The sequence below is a fragment of the Ictalurus furcatus genome, chromosome 1, assembly GCF_023375685.1.
Source record: "Ictalurus furcatus strain D&B chromosome 1, Billie_1.0, whole genome shotgun sequence".
NCBI lineage: Eukaryota > Metazoa > Chordata > Actinopteri > Siluriformes > Ictaluridae > Ictalurus > Ictalurus furcatus.
This window is the reverse complement of record NC_071255.1, coordinates 4,238,614-4,254,723: the sequence shown is the minus strand read 5'-3', so window position 1 is coordinate 4,254,723 and position 16,110 is coordinate 4,238,614. Positions and strand designations below refer to the sequence as shown.

Below are 16,110 nucleotides of genomic sequence, written 5' to 3'. Positions count from 1 at the left end.
TGGATCGATAGCTCAATCAGTATCAACCTGTACGACTGAGCTCGATCTGAATGGAATTTCGATTAGATTGAAAGGGGTGGTGTAGATCTGATAATAATCCGGTAAATAGGAAAAAATTTGCCATGTAAAAGCTTGAATCTGACTATTTTCTCAATCAGATTCAAAAATACCTTGCACACATGCACAGCACAGTGGAACGCAACGACAGACGTTCTGCGCTTGCACGGATGTTTTGTTCAGAATATATATAACGCACATGTAAACAAATTTTTGAATTTGATTGCAAAGTTTAGGGTATTGTATATATAAACAGTACTTTTGGAATCTGCAATTGGATTGAATTCGTTTGGATTGACGAAAAGTAATAATTATTGGTTTTATTTTGTCTTTGTGCTGGGAATTATTAAGGAGCGTGAGTACATAGAAGTCATTCTCTCTGAGAACTCACTTTCAATTGTTGTGCACTGGCCAAAGCAAAGAGGAAACCGCTCTTTCAGAACCTTGAGAAATAAATTAATGAATTTCTACACCATAAAGGCGTAGATTATGGCGTTGAGGCAGCAGTGACTGAACGCTATGGCTTCCACCCACTGCATAGCCATGTTTATGTGCTCTTGACAGCACTTCATATAGTCGAATTGATGCAGGAACATCAGGAAGATGAAGATGTTGTAGGGCATCCAGAAGAGGAAGAAAATAGGATGAGCCTGACAGCTTTGTGTTTCTTCTGAGATTTCATCGTCATTAAGATGGGGATGATGCGTGAGTAGCAGAACACCATCACCGAGAGAGGAATGATCAAGCCGAGGATGTTCAGCTCAATGTATGGGAATGACATCCATGCTGACCCTTGGGGATATTCCACCTTGCATTTTGATACATTTGAATCATTCCTTGTTTGTAAAAAAAAAAAAATGGTGTTTGGCAGAGAAGCTCCCAAGCTAAGTGCCCATATAAACAAAGCCACAGCTATGCCAGCTCTGACAGACCGGTGCTTGGAGAAGAGGGTGGTGTAGGTGACAGCATAGTGGTCCACAGTCATGAGGATCATAAAGAAGATACTTCCATAAAATCCCAGCATGTAGAGCGCTGTCACTGCATGACACATGAAGCTCCCGAAGATCCACTCAGAGATGGCAGCGTAGTGAGCCCAGAAAGGCAATGAGATCAGGAAGAGGAGGTCTGAAATAGCCAGGTTGAAGAGACACAGATCTGACATGTTGGACCTTTTGTTTTTCTGTGTGGTTTCATGAAAAAAAAAAAAAATACTTAAACTTCAATTATTGTGCTGAAAATTTAAAAGGATTTTAAAAAAAATATTTACATCTTAAATGACAGCTGTATTTTTAAATATGAATAATTTTATTATATTTATACTTTATTATATTTGCAATGTAAGTGATTTTTGCATGAAATAGTTGAGCTGTGTCATTTTTCCAGTCTTTTTTATTATTAAGTGTTCAGTAAAAAAAAAAAATTAAACAATAAAAATAAATAAATAAATAAATAAATGTAAAAAAAAATGCTCAGTAGTTTTTAAACAAAAAAAAATCAGTTGGGTATAGATATCGGACGACGCTCAAGGCTTCAGTATTGGTATTGGAAAAGACAAAGTGTGGTATGGTGCCATCTCTAATTAATACTTCACTAATGCTTTTATAATGAATGCTGCTTCAATTAAAAAAATGAGTTCTCAAGATGTTATCATTTATCTAATCCCATTTCCCTGATGTGCTAAGGATTAGTTTATGTATAAATTCATTATTATGCAAAGCTTCAGTGTTATAATAGTACTGTATATTAATAATATATTTGTGGACCTTATAGTAAAGTGGTACTGATACTGTCTAGTTTCAGTAATCTACTCTGAGGCACTGTAAAAGCAGACTTGTCAAAGTATGTACACAGTCAGTAAAGGTTTTAGAGACGCAGTAATAATTTCAGATTAAAGACGCGGAAACCTGCGCAGTGTCAGCTTAAATAAAAATGCCCTAGGGATTTTAGATACACTTTACTCATTCAAATAATGACCATCAACGCCTACCGATTAGTTACTGGAATTTGCAATAATGAAAAATGGAAAACATGTACCTACTCGTTGTCACAGTGGGGGAAATCGTTTCCACAGATTGCTTATGTGTTAGTGTCATCATCACCACCGCTTTCGTTTTAATATAAAACTCACACAGGATAAAAAATAATAAATAAAGAGAAAAAAATGATCGAATCAGTGATTAGAAATAAGTGAACAAAGGAAAGATTTACTCCAAGACACAGTAGAAAAAAAATGCACCTTTCAAAAGAGCAGGATAGCATGTTTGATCCATTTTAACATGTTTACCTTAATGAATCCCAGGAAGACTAGAAGAAATCCATGTGGACAGTTGTAGAACATTTAAAACTCCATACTGACAGCAACCCAAGCTCAGGATCAAACCAGGAACCCCCGAAAGTGGGAATCAGCAATGCAATTTTGTGGCCAGTAAATACTCAACTTGTGATAACGATTATATTTTCAAATGAGTGAGACAGAGAAATCAATAGAATAGACTGTGTTCACTGGGAGCTTGCAGAAAAGAGTAAGTTAACCAGAGTGTGTGATTGAGCCAGCTATAAACGGGCTGTTACACGGTGTTTTTGCATATATCTGTGATGAAATGAGATGTTTATAACGGTTACACAAACATCAGCGTTCTTAGGAAAAGTCTACGTATACACTTCCATGTCATTGAAATAGACTAGTCTTAGCTCGATTACAAGAAGAAAGGCGACCGAAGTGAGTGTGGTAACCACAGAGGAATCTCTCTCCTGTCGATAGTAGGAAGGATCATGGCAAAGATATTGCTGAAGAGACTAAAAATGAGAATGAAGTGTAGACTTTTCAGCAAGAGGTTTAGCAAAAAAAATTATTACATTAACCATTTAGGAATTACAGACATTTTTAATAACGTCCTTCTTTCAAACAAACAGTGTGAGTATTTTAGTGTGTTTTCACGATTGAATTTCTACGTTATGATTTGAGGTAACGCTAGTAATTATCCTTCTCCATTAAAGTAAGCAGGGTTCATACAAAGTGAGTGAATTCCATCCATCCATCCATCTTCTATACCGCTTTATCCTTTTCAGGGTCACGGGGAAACCTGGAGCCTATCCCAGGGAGCATCAGGCACAAGGCAGGATACACCCTGGACAGGGTGCCAATCCATCGCAGGGCACAATCACATACACACTCACACACCCATTCACACTACGGACATTTTGGACATGCCAATCAACCTACCATGCATGTCTTTGGACTGGGGGAGGAAACCGGAGTACCCAGAGGAAACCCCCCGCAGCACGGAGAGAACATGCAAACGCCACACACACAGGGCCATGGTGGGAATCGAACCCCCAACCCTGGAGGTGTGAGGCAAACGTGCTAACCACTAAGCCACCGTGCGCCCAAGTGGGTGAATTTGGCTTTTTGAAATTTAAACACTGGAAACCTTTGGAAATAGCCATTTTTATCGATTGGTGATTAAAATTGTAAGTGGTGCTTGAGTCATAAAAAAGTCAATAAATAAGAAATCGACACCCCACTGCAGCCCCTCCTCCTCCTCCAAATATTCAAGACAGCTCAGATACACTTTTTAGATCTCTTTAGCGACTTATTATTATTCTTTTTTTATTTTTTATTTTCAAATAAACACCTTGGAACAAATCTAGCAACTTTTTCGGCAAACCTTTTGTAGAAGAGAGCCGCCAGTACTGCAGGTACACCTCTCTGCTGCTACTCTGTTCAGTGAGCAGCACATTCACTGTGAGAGAAAAAATAATAAAGACATTCTGTCGCTTCTAACTTTCTCTCGGAGTGATCATTTTACACGTAAATATAGCTGAAATCACAGCACACCCGTTGTCTTGAACTTGTGTGTATGGTGATTTTGTCAGAGTTATTCACGGTTATCAAATCAGGATTTTAGTAGCGCAGAGCAGCAGCTTGGAAATGATATTTTTTAAAAATGGCCATGTATAATATTTTTCACTGATTTGTTTAGTTGGGTTCTCTTTATCTACGTTTAGGACTTTTGGTCCTACGTTGATGTTTTAGGTCATATGTATGCAGAAATCTAGAAAATTCTAAAGGGTTCACAAACTTTCACGGTATTCACTCATTGTGAAGTATATGCTCTGTGTCCTTTTGTGCCAGACGTTACCAAGCCTTTTGTTACTGGTTGGTTCTTGTTTGTGTTGTCTGCTCATCGCCTGACCCTTGCCTGTTTGGTTTTTTTTACTATGTTTTTTAGATTAAATGAGAATCTTTGTCCTGTTTGCTACCATTAATAAAATCATTGACTCCTCACCTGCATCTTGACACCAGTAGTTTAACTCATTAACTCTTGACCGCAAAAATATTTCCTTGTTGCCTGAATATAACACCTAGTGAGCTTAAGGTATTATCTTCTGACCTCAAAATACCATCTCATAACCATAATATATTCAACTGTAACTTTTATATCTCTTATTATGTTGTGGATTGACTATATTCATTCATGATCTCAATATCTTATCTCATGACCTGAATATATTAACCCGTGACCTTGTTATATTATTTTGTGTCCTCATTATATCAATTTATGGCCTGAATATATTCCTTTATGACCAAAATATTGGTCATATAAAATGATATCAGCAGCTCCATGTATTGCTAAATAGTTGTAGACTGAGAATAAATATAGAGAGTATATGCAGGGGACTTACACACGGTTGAAGATACTGGAAACATAGGCCTAAGAATTAGATGAAGACAATGTTGTAGGGTTTTATAAATGTTTGTGCCTGCTGGTTTACATTCCAGCCGAAATAGGAGCCAAATCTTTGAAATTTGATTGATTTAAAGTGGATGTTTGGATTGAAAACCTGTTAGCGATTACAATGAAAAATCCCTGCTGTAATCAGCCGTAATGTTAGTTTGGTTTAAAACCATGTACGGTATATGCTGTTGTCCAGTGCAACATGGTTGATATACTTCCTTGTAGTACTGAAAGGAACCAGGCAAATGATTTAATGCTTATAATTTCCTTTATTTTCTTTGAGGCTGTGCTAAAACGAGAATACAGCGAACAGAAAGTTTTTGAGTTTCATAGTTATTTGATCAACTGCCTGGTGAACAGGTCCACATTTTTTTTTTCATTTTTTTTTTTCATCTTTTCTCATTTATTGTCAATTAAAATTTTTAACATTGTGCTGCAGTGCCATCTGTTGGCACACGTATAAGCTGTCAGAACGATTTCCTTCTGAGGAGTGAACAATTTAGGGACTCCATACACACAATGTCACTATATGTGCAAATAGTGTGACAAATATATGACCAGAAAACATGTTTTAAGTTTTAATGAGATTTAATAATATGTAGCATAATGTGGGTGAACAGGTTTTGCATAAAATATTCATAAACTGGCCAAAGCAAAGAGGACACCACTCGTTCAGAACCTTGAGAACTAAATTCCTGAATTTCTGTCCCACAAAGGCGTAGATTATGGGGTTGAGGCAGCAGTGACTGAACGCTATGGTTTCCACCCACTGCATAGTCATGTTTATGTGCTCTTGACAGCACTTCATATAGTCAAATTGATGCAGGAAGATGACGATGTTGTAGGGCGTCCAGAAGAGGAAGAAAATAATGATCAAGACCAGGATGAGCCTGACAGCTTTGTGTTTCTTCTGAGACTTCATGGGCATTAAGGTGGGGATGAACACCATCACCGAGAGAGGAATGATCAAGCCGAGGATGTTCAGTTCAATGTACGAGAAAGGACTCCCATGCTGTCCCTTGTGGATATTCCACCATGCATGTATTACCAGCTGATTCATTCTTCACTTTGGAGAAAATGATGGTTGGCAGAGAAGCTCCCAAGTGCCCATATAAACAAAGCCACAGCTATGCCTGCTCTGACAGACTGGTGCTTGGAGAAGAGACAGTTATGGGCATGGACAATGACGACATAGTGGTCTACGGTCATGAGGATCTTGAAAAAGATACTCCCATAAAATCCCAGCATGTAGAGCGCTGTCAGTGCATGACACATGAAGCTCCCGAAGGTCCACTCAGAGATGGCAGCGTAGTGAGCCCAGAAAGGCAATGAGATCAGGAAGAGGAGGTCTGAAATGGCCAGGTTGAAGAGACACACATCTGTCACATTTGACCTGTTGTGGTACTTGACAAGGACACGCAACACCAGGCCACTGCCAATGAATCCCACAATGAAGACAATGCTGTAGAGGGTAGGAAGGAAGACTTGGCTGAAGTTCCATACACTGTTGTTGTTGCAGATCTGTAATTGGTCATTATCCTGACTTATGTCATAGAAGCTGTATGAATCAGCAACTGTTTAAGAAAAACATCACCTTTGTTATCATGCAGCACTAAATAATGCTAATAATATTTTAGTAATCAGCATAGTCCTCAGCTGTTTATGAAAAAACAATGGTATCATTATCACTTACACAATACAACAATGTATACTCCAAAAAAATGGGTAATGCACTACAAAAAGTAGCTGAACCTGCTGGTAGTTTAGCTTCTTTATCATCTAATGAATATACTGATGAAGATGTCAGTTGTACGATTTTATTTTTGTCCTGGAGTGCCATCTACTGGGAAATGTTGGTATTGTGGTGCAAGGTCCACAGATAAATAAAATATATATTAATACTTAACTAATGCTTTCATAAAGAGTCAATACATGCACCAAATGCTTAACACATCAGTAAATAAAGAAGCATATGCATTCACAGCCCCTGAGTCATATATGAACAGTTATTAATAATGGTAAGAGTTAAGTATGTTGTAGACTTGAGTGTAAATAAATAATTGTCCATTCTAAATTTTAGAGACTCAGTGAGACATTCAAATCAAAGAAACAGAAAAACACTTTTTGGTTACACAGTGTCAGTTTTAGTGAAAGAAATTTTAGACACACTTTACTAATTATAGTAATCACCAGTAATAGCTACCAAGCAACTGCAAACTGGAAAGCATGCACTTATGTGTTGTATTTGGGTAAATCATGGCCATCAGTCCAGGAATGATTGGGAAAGTGGGCTAAGTTATTTGTAATTAACAAGAGGCTGAGCTCTGATTTTCCTGTTGACAGATCGGTGAACCTAGGTTAATGTATTTCAGTTCTTTTTAACACATTCATGCACTTCAAAAAATAAAAAATATTTAATTTAATTAAAGATTTCTTGTATTTGGTTTATCGTAAACTTTTAACAGGATATACTACATGAATTTTACTATATTCGAGATACGCTAATCAGCGATAACGTTAAAACCGTAAGTTAGACAAGCTAGACAATCAGGTATAGCATAGAATAAGTTATTACCTTATTCCAGGGTAGTGAATCCTCACCATTGGGGCTCTGGAGTTTTGAAAAGTGGAATAGAGAGCTTCTAGTAGGTAGTTTCTTTGAAGAAGAAAATATTAAACCTAAAGTCTATTTTTCTAGCTTCATTAAACCAATCTGTAAATTTGTCTTTTTCTCAAATCTCTTCTCTCAAGGATTCGTTTTTATTAAAGAATAAAAGTTGGTACCGTAAAAGGAAATAGTCCAAATTAAACAGAGCTCAATTCTCTATTTATCAATAACTAGATGTACTTAAAGCTTGTATATAATAAGTACCAAACCTGGCTGTCTGCTCAGTGAATGATCTTCACTCGAGGTTCAGCAAAGCTTGGTTTAAAACATGCATGTGTATATATATATATATATATATATATATATATATATATATATATATATATATATATATATATATACTGTTTAACATAGCTAAAACCTCAATTCAATTCAGTTATATTTTATTTGTATAACACTTTTTACAATAGACATTGTCTCAAAGCAGCTTTACAGAAACATATAAACACAGTATACAGATTTTAAAAGTGCAAATTTATCTATTTATCTATTTAGTTATTTACATAACTGTGGGGCTCTATAAGAGAAAGCTCTTCCCCCTGCTGTAGCCTTCACTATTCAAGGTACCGTCAAATAGCCTGCATCTTTTGATCTAAGTAGGCCTGGCGGATCATAGAAAACCAAAAGTTTGCTTAGATACTGTGGTGCGAGACCGTTTAGTGCTTTATAAGTTAATAATAGTATTTTATAATCAATGCAAGATTTCACTGGGAGCCAATGCAGTATTGATAAGATCGGGGTGATGTGGTCGTATCTTCTGGTTCTAGTTAGGACTCTAGCAGCTGCATTCTGGACTAACTGGAGTTTGTTTATGTTCCTACTGGAACATCCAGACAGTAAGGCATTACAGTAATCTAGTCTAGAGGTGACGAAAACATGAAGTAATATATCTGCATCATGTAGTGACAATATATTTCTCATCTTAGAAATATTTCTGAGATGAAAGAAGGCTATCCTAGTAATATTATTTACATGAGCATCAAATGATAGACTGGAGTCAATAATCACTCCAAGGTCTTTTACTGCTGCACATGATGAAACAGAAAGACCATCCAGAGTAACTATGGGATCAGAAAGCTTACTTCTAGCTACACGTGGTCCTAGTACAAGTACTTCTGTCTTCAGAATTAAGTAATAGGAAGTTAATAAGCATCCAACGTCTAATGTCCTTTACACATTCCTCAACTTTATTAAGCTGCTGTCTGTCCTCTGGCTTTGCTGAAACATACAACTGTGTGTCATCAGCATAACAGTGGAAGCTAATTCCATGTTTACGAATAATTTGACCTAGAGGTAGCATATATAAAGTAAAAAGCAGTGGGCCTAAAACAGAACCTGTGGAACACCAAATTTAACCTCGGTATGCGTGGAGAAGTCTCCATTTACTGATAACGATCGGTCAAATAAGAGCTGAGCCAGGAGAGGACTGTTCCCTTAATGCCAACAACATTTTCTAATCTATCAAGGGGAATAGTATGATCTATAGTATCAAAAGCTGCACTAAGGTCAAGTAACACAAGCAATGAGACACAACCCTGATCAGAGGCCAGTAGTAGGTCATTTACTACTTTACCTAACGCTGTCTCTGTGCTATGATGAGGTCTAAACCCCGACTGATACATTTCATGAATGTTATTCCTATGTAAGTACGAGCATAGCTGCTGTGCTACAACCTTTTAAGATCTGTGAGACGAAGGGGAGATTGGATATAGGTCTATAACTGGACAGTTGAGAGGGGTCAAGGTCAGGTTTTTTAATCAGGGGTTTAATAACTGCTAATTTAAGTGATTTAGGTACATAGCCATTGCTAAGGGAAGAATTGATTATATTTAAAAGCGGTTCAATTACTCCAGGACAAATCTGTTTAAAGAAACATGTAGGTACAGGATCGAGTATGCAAGTTGATGAATTCACTGGAGAGATTAATGAAGCTAGTTCAGTCTCTCTAAGGGGAGCAAAACATTCTAAACGTTGATCTGATATTGTTATATTACCATCTACAGGGTTAGTTATAATACTGTCTGGTTTAAATTTAATAGCCTGAATTTCACATCTAATATTTTCAACTTTACCAATGTAAAATTTAATGAATTTACCAATGAAAAATTTAATGAATTTACCAATGAAAAATTTAATGAAATGTAATGATTGTGTGCTTCTTTCTGTAGTGGTTTTATTCCTAGTTAATATTGCTACCGTGTTGAATAGAAACCTCAAATTTTTTTTGCTATCTTCTATTAAGGTGGAGAGTGTTACAGAACGGGACTGGAGGCGGGTGCAGGTGCAGGTCAAAGTCTTTATTAATTAGCAGATAAACAAACACAGGGAGCACGGTCTCTACTGACTATACAAACTCTGGTCATCTAGCTACGATCGCTAGCATGCTACACATTAGCACATACCATCATCCTTCCTTGACATGACAAACGTAAACCAAATAATACTGCGCAAAGTGAGGGGTTTAAATAGTCAACATAATCAAACCAAAACATGAACACCTGGGGCAAATCAGAGACAAGATCAGACTTAAATTAATGTCCAAGCAGGAAGCAAACGAAAACAAAAGAGTCACGTGACCAGTCAGAAGCCGTGCCGCAGTGCCCTCTGCTGGCCGTGGCGTAACAGAACCCCTCTCCAAAGGGTGCTCCTCCCGGAGCACCAAGAACCCCCCTCCAACGGAGGTCCCGGGCCCCTGTGCGAACTGTCTCTCGCTGCCACAGAAAGGGAAGCAGTCTCCGTCGGGCAGCAGAGGAGCGGAGCAGCACCCCCACCGGGGTTGAAAGTCAGAGCACCGCCCCAGGCGGCACTGGAACGCTGGGCGGCGGCTCTGGAATGCTGGGCACTGACCCCGGCGGCTCTGGAATGCTGGGCACCACCCCTGGAACACTGGGCACCGCCCCCAGCGGCTCTGGGACGCTGGGCACCGCCCCCAGCGGCACTGGAGGGCTGGGCGGCCTCCTCGGCCGGGCAGGGCAGCAGGACGGCTTCCTCGGCCGTGCAGGGCAGCAGGACAGCCTCTGCGGCCGGGCTGGACAGCGGAACGGCCTCCTCGGCCGGGCAGGGCAGCGTGACGGCCTCCTCGGCCGGGCAGGGCAGCGTGACGGCCTCCTCGGCCGGGCAGGGCAGCAGGACGGCTTCCTCGGCCGTGCAGGGCAGCAGGACGGCCTCCTCGGCTGGGCTGGACAGCAGGACAGCTTCCTCGGCTGTGCAGGGCAGCGGGACGGCCTCCTCGGCCGGGCTGGACAGCAGGACTGCCTCCTCGGCTGGGCAGGGCAGCGGGACAGCCTCCTCAGCCTGTCCCTCTGAGGTCGCCATGTTGACCTCAGGTGGGAGCTCCACAGCTGAGACCTCCCCGTAGGGCTCAGGCTGGAGCTCTGCTGTCCTCATTGCCCCCCCCAAAAAAATTTCTGGGCCAGCCTTCACCTCTGGACTGCGCAGCAAGGTGTACCTCCCCTGCAGTGGGAAGCCCCAGATGCTCAGGTCACTTTGCTGGCTGTGTTGCACGGCGTCGCTCTTCGGCGGCGGGGACGGGGTAAATGGCACGAGGGATGACGCGGCGCGCAGCTCGGCTTTGCACTGAGCAGTTTCCTCTTCGAGCTGTTTGCTCATCTCCAGGGACGAACGGTAAAGCGCCCAAATCCTGGCCTCTTCACCGGCACTCATGGCGACCTGCTGCTTCCACATTTTGGGCACAGTATTCTGTTACGGAATGGGACTGGAGGCGGGTGCAGGTCAAAGTCTTTATTAATTAGCAGATAAACAAACACAGGGAGCGCGGTCTCTACTGACTATACAAACTCTGGTCATCTAGCTACGACCGCTAGCATGCTACACATTAGCACATACCGTCATCCTTCCTTCCTTGACATGACAAACGTAAACCAAATAATACTGCGCAAAGTGCGCAGTCACCGAGGGGTTTAAATAGTCAACATAATCAAACCAAAACATGAACACCTGGGGCAAATCAGAGACAAGATCAGACTTAAATTAATGTCCAAGCAGGAAGCAAACGAAAACAAAAGAGTCACGTGACCAGTCAGAAGCCGTGCCGCAGTGCCCTCTGCTGGCCGTGGCGTAACAGAGAGATAGACTTTTCTAGCATCACTAAGAGATTTTCTATAGTTCAGTAGGCTCGCCTTCCAAAACCTCCTATTACATTTCAAGAAACAAAGCATTTTTTTTCAACCGCTGAGTGAATTCACACTTCCCATTTTGACCCGTGTTCTTAGACATTTATACATTTGCAGGACAATATGTTTGTAATGCCTTGACCTGTGTGGTTTCACGCTTCCCATTGTGGCTGGTTTGCTAGATGCTTAACTTGCGAAACTCAGCCATACATTGCTGTAGAATGGTCTCTGAATTGAGACTTGCAATTTCTTGAGTGAGTTGTTCATTGCATATGTCGACATACTTCCTGTTTTTTTTTCTGTTCTCTCTGATTCTTTGTTGTAGATTATGTTTTTCCAATAAACAAAAACTTTCTCCCTTCATTAGTATCACATAAAGAAGTTGAACCGAATAATATCCTAACCTCCTCCCTATTCTTTTTTCATTTGATCAGATACCCAATCAGATTCTTTCTGTGGTCTCTGTCTCTTTGACATCCACATTTGAATGTTGTGCAGGTGAAGTCCAAGGATCTCTTCACTGCTGTGAATTCTTCTTTTGTCTCGTCCTGCTTTCCAGTGTCTTCTGTAGTTCTTGCGTCTTTGCTTTTCCTGCTGCTCTGCACTGACGTCTCCTTTCCTTTTTCTTTTTACTAGGTTGAGTGTGGCATGTCTAAAGTGTCCGTAGTGTATGAATGGGTGTGTGAGTGTGTATGTGATTGTGCCCTGCGATGGACTGGCACCCTGTCTAGGGTGTACCCCGCCTTGTGCCCGATGCTTCCTGGGATTGGCTCCAGGTTCCCCCGCGACCCTGAAAAGGAGTAAGCGGTTGAAGATGGATGGATGGATGGATAGGTTGAGTGTGTTATGTCATACGTTGAGGCCTAGGCCTCTGTACAACACAAGTGAAGTGAATAACATATTCAGAGCATGGACCTGACCTCATGACAGAACTTATGACTGGGAACAAATCGGTAAAATAGTAAAATAATGCTCTGATGCCCTCAGCTCTGGACCAGCTCAAAACCATGACTTTTGTTGTGCTTATACTTTAGTTTCAATCAGAGAGGAATGGAAGATGGTCTTCAGAACAACATCAGGTCACTATTAATATTCTGTAATGCCATATGGACTGGATAAGCCAAGGTCCAACATTTCTACAGGTGAAAGTTTTCCATTATTGCAAAACCATTTCACATCACTTGGGTGATCAAAGAAACTACTCTGCAACAATCAAGAAGATCATGCTTGGTATTGGTGGATTGGGAGCGCTGGTGTGTTTGGTTGTCACTCCTCTCACTGTTTTATTTGTTTTGTACATGATTATCTAGTTATTTTGAATGGTAGTGTGGGGTTATGGAGCGTTGACGTCTTAAGCTCTTATAGTCTGATCGCTGTTTTGGTAATTGGCTTATTGCAATATGGGATCTCTTTTGAAACTTCGAACTATTGTTTTCATCTGTAAGTTTTCTCTTGTGGACTCTACCTTGCTGTTGCCCTGCCCAGGATTTACGCTACCGTGAGGTTACTGTGGATGTGGATTCCCTCAGCATGGCTTTAAGGTACACGGCACGCCAGCTACTGATCCTAAACAGGAACTTCTATTTGGCGAATGACACTTATGAACTTATGAGACCAAAGCATTACATATATCACTCTGAAAGGCTCAGTTTTATCCACCTGTCTTCTACTGCCATCTCAGTTCCAATGTTTTGGCATAAAGCTGAAAGACGGTTTTGTACTGGTGTTCACTTGTCAGCACTTCCTTGATCCAAGTTTTTCCTTGTGTCTCTGAGTCCAGTTAAAGCGGTGTTATTTAACGCACGCTCTGTGAATAGCAAGTCTCTGCTTTTGCCGGACATTTTCACAGAAAAAATACCTGGACCTCGTGTGTTTAACAGAAACATTGGACAAACAGAGAGATGGACTCATCTTTAATCAAATCACTCCCACAGGCTATGGGTTGATCTCCCGTGACTCTCTGGCAGAGGCAGGGGTATTATGGTGATTCATAACCTACAACACAACATAAGCCCAGTGTCAGTGCCACAGTTTTCTTCTTTTGAGTACCTCATTCTGAGTGTCTCTGCCCAGGGTCATATAAAAGCCATAAAAAATGTATGGGGTTCAGCTGGACTAGACGCAACCAGGCCTGATTACTGCAAACCCTGTTCAATCAAATCAACACTTAATTACAACTTTTACAGCATGAAGTTGGTTAAAAGGTCTTATACATCAGTCTGGGAAGCATTACAAAGCTATTTCAATGGCTCTTGGACTCCAAAGAACCACAGTCAGAACCATTATCTCCAAATGGAAAAACTCTGCACAGTAGTGAACCTTCCCAGAAGTGGCCGACCTTCAAAAATTCCTCCAAGAGCACAGCAACTACACATCCAGCAAGTCGAAGAGCCAAGGACAACAGAAAAGGAACTACAGGCCTCTCTTGCATCAATAAAGGTCACTGTTCATGACTTCACTATCAGAAAGACACTGGGCAAAGATGCATCCATGGAAGAGTGGTGAGGTGAAAACCACTGCTAACACAGAAGAACATTAAGGCTGTGCACTGATGGACTGATGGGTTGAAAGTGGGACTGTTTAGAAGACAGGAGTACCATTGCATCTGCTATAAATCAAACACCGAATTTCACCAAAAAAATAAACATCGTACCTACAGTCAAGCATGGTGGAGGAAGTGTGATGCTGTGGGGATGCTTTGCTGCTTCAGGACCTGGGCAACTTGCAATAATTGAGGGAAAAATTAATTCTGCCACCTACCAGAAAATCCTAAAGGAGAATGTCTGGTCTTCATTCCATAAGTTGAAACTCAAATGCAACTGGATTATGCAGCGAGACAATGGTACAAAGCATAGGACGAAATCCTAGTCCTGGAAGTAAGTGAAAGACTGATCTCCTATTATTGGAAGCATTTGGTTGCAATTATTCCTGCTAAAGCTATACTAAAACTATTTAGCATGAGCTATGCAAAAAAAAAAACAAAAAAAAAAAACAGAAGAAATCAGGATGGGGCAAATACTTTTTCACAGCATTGTACATACATTGCCACTGGTCACAAAGGTGTCACCAAGACTTAACAACTTAACACTACAAAATACTGCAATACTGCAAGAGAATAGTTAAGTCATGCATGTGTACCCAGGCTAAAGTTCCATGCCCAGCTGCCAAACTCCTGCAATTATGAGACCCGCAATTACCATGGTCCCAGACCTTATAATAGATCTGCATTCCTCACAGCCACCCAGTTCACACCATTCCAATACATACTGGGATGCCACCCGCCTCTCTTCCCTGGAAAACCATGCCCACAATTGCACCAACTGTTGATGAGTGGTTTCAAAAATTGAGGAAGTATAGGAAGAGGCACCTCGATAGGTCAAGCAGTTCAAGACAAAAGGAAGTCATAAACAGGCACCCGTTTGAGACTCCAACCTATGAACCAAGTGATCACGTACAGTTGTTGACAATGGACTTCAAACCATTTAGGGGTAGTAAGTAAGTTTAGCGGTAAGTTTACTCAGAGTTAACAGATAAGCTCAACTTTCGGTTCCAAAAATGGAGGTAACTTTCAGGGTATATAATTACCCCAAATAGTTGCCAGGGTTAGTTTGTTTCAGAGTGCTGATGAGGATAGCGTGCCCTTTTGAAGAAGATCCAGTGGACGAGGAAACGCTGATTATACGAAATCTTTTTAATACCCAGATGAATATTTGCGGGAGTGTTACCATTTATAGCGAGAATCGTTAATTTAACATTTTGAAACCTCACATCGCCAACGTGACACACCATGGATCAGCACTTTACACCGAGAACATTTTATGCATTGCCCTTCATGGAGTTTTCTGTATATAACGTGGGTGATGTAGCACAGTGGAAAGGACAACGGTGTGTAGAACCGTTCATGAGTACGTCTTGTACTCAAACGGTTCCTACACAATTTTATGCAGTTTCCTGGCCATAAACCATGTTGAACCATTGATGAAGATGGCAAGACGAACTGCCAGTGAACCAAAGAGATTGCAGGGTGTTACAAGATGTGATCCGCCCACATAATTTCTAATGAAATGACTAATGCACAAGTGAATAGTGGGGGTTCATTGTTTCTTTCTTTTCTGTAATTGAAAAAGACATTTGAATTCACTGCTTTACCAATAATTATCAACAATAACTGACAGAATAATAATAATAATAATAATAATAATAATAATAATAATTATAATTATAATAATAATAATAATCAGTAGGCAAATACTTTGTCCACCTTTAACCAGTGCTTCAGAAATTCAGTTTCAAGCCTGGCCTTTTTTATGTTCAGCTTTTTTTCCCTCCATTTAAAGCTGTAGAAGCTCCATCTCCATGTCAGTCTTTTTCTAATTTGCCTTTGAAGATGGACCTTATACAGCTCCTTTGCAGGAAGCAGGAATGATAATTCAATATAATTGATATTATAAATGTCTGGGGTGTTTTTTACACTGCCAAGATTCTGTGTGGAGGTAGATGGACCCTCCTCTGT

At 40.5% G+C, this 16,110-nt stretch overlaps 2 pseudogenes; both read right to left on the bottom strand.

Annotated features, from left to right (window-relative positions):
- Positions 1–303: 303 nt before the first annotated feature.
- Positions 304–3,567, bottom strand: LOC128605400 (C-C chemokine receptor type 5-like; annotated as a pseudogene).
- A 1,538-nt stretch (positions 3,568–5,105) lies between these two features.
- LOC128615954 (C-C chemokine receptor type 5-like) lies at positions 5,106–11,148 on the bottom strand (annotated as a pseudogene).
- Between the last annotated feature and the right edge of the window lie 4,962 nt (positions 11,149–16,110).